This window comes from Mus caroli, chromosome 8 (genome assembly GCF_900094665.2).
Source record: "Mus caroli chromosome 8, CAROLI_EIJ_v1.1, whole genome shotgun sequence".
Lineage (NCBI taxonomy): Eukaryota > Metazoa > Chordata > Mammalia > Rodentia > Muridae > Mus > Mus caroli.
This window is the reverse complement of record NC_034577.1, coordinates 98,159,191-98,160,840: the sequence shown is the minus strand read 5'-3', so window position 1 is coordinate 98,160,840 and position 1,650 is coordinate 98,159,191.

Sequence of the window (1,650 nt, the reverse complement as noted above, 5' to 3'; positions counted from 1 at the left end):
AAAAAAAAAAAAAAAAAAAAAAGTAAACTCCAGCTGTGTTTTCCTGTTATTTAATAGGTTATGTTAATTAGTATTTACCTTGCCTGTCTTAGGGGACAATGAATGAGCTAGTGTATACATAGTGAATACCACACTGTGAGTTCAATCCCAGGTAACTGTTAATGAGAGAATGATTCTAAAGCCTGTTTTGTGATGTTTTTTTATTTTTATTTTTTTCAAGACAGGCTTTCACTGTGTTGCCTTGGCTGTCTTGGAACTCAGGCTGTCGACCAGGCTGACCTCGATCTCAGAGATCCACCTGCCTCTGTGGTCTGAGTGCTGAGATTAAAGGCTTGTACCACCACCAAGTTTGTGCTAGTTTTTAAATGTTAACTTTTCTAGGCCAGCGAGATGGCTCAGCAGGTAAAAGCACTTGTGCACAAGACAAATGAGCTAATATCCCCAGTTCCTGCCGGGTGGAAGAAGAGAGCCGACTTCTTATAGTTGTCCTCTGATTGCCACATTCCTGCCCACCCAAAGATCTGCCTGCCTTTGCTGGGATTAAAGTTTTGGGTTACCATGCCCAGATATTTCTTTTTTTCAGGCAAGGTCTCTCTCTGTGTCAGGTCCAAAGGAAACTCCATTTCCTGAAATTCTGGCAGGTAGAGGAAAGTGCGCATTCCTCAGGAACCTGTGCAGCTGCTTCCCCTTTATCAAAGGAGCCTTTCATCTGCCGAGGGAACAAATGGCTGTCTGTGGTGCCTGTCGCATAGCGAAGTGCACACTAGCCTCCAGGTCTGGGGGCTAGTGTGCGCTTTGCTCCCTCCCCTAAACGTTACCAGCTCATGGGCTTCCCTTCCCCAGCTACTCATTTCTCCTCATAACCCTGCGATTTCAGCTCTGTGCCCTCTTGGTCTTGTCTCTCCCTCTCTGCACAGCTCCTGCTCCCCTCACAGTCAGATCCAAGTCAGCTGACCCTGCTCAGTCCACTCTGTTGTTTCTCAGCTCTGGGCTCTTCCGGATGCCTCTGGCTGTTCTCTCTCTCATAGCTACAATAAAGATCATGGTGGCACATGCTTTTAATAACCTGCACTCAGGAGCCAGAGACAAGAGGAGCTCTTGTGAGTTCGAGGACAGCCTGAACTATACAGCAAGCTTCAAGACAGACAGGACAGCATAAAGAGACCCTGTTTCAAGAAACCAGTCAGGGCTGGAGAGATGCTGGAGAGATGGCACAGCAGTTAAGAGCACTGACTGCTCTTCCAGAGGTTCTGAGTTCACATGAAGAAAAAACTTATGCCAAAAAGAAAAAAAGACCCCAGGAGTTCTAGAGACTGGAGGTCCAAAACTCAAGTTACTGGTAGGGCCATGCTCCCTTGAAGCCTGCTAGGTGGAAGGCACATTTGCTGGACACCCTTGGGATTCCAGTGACTCGTAGATCCATCACTCCAGCCTTTGGACACCCATCATGTCACATGACATGACCATCTCTCCTGTGAGTCTTTCCTAACACTACTCATATACATAAAATAAGCAAATAGATCTTAAAAAAAAGAAAAACAGCTGGGCGTGGTGGTGCTCGCCTTTAATCTCAGCACTCGGGAGGCAGAGGCAGGCGGATTTCTGAGTTCGAAGCCAGCCTGGGCTACAGAGTGAGTTCCAGGACAGCCA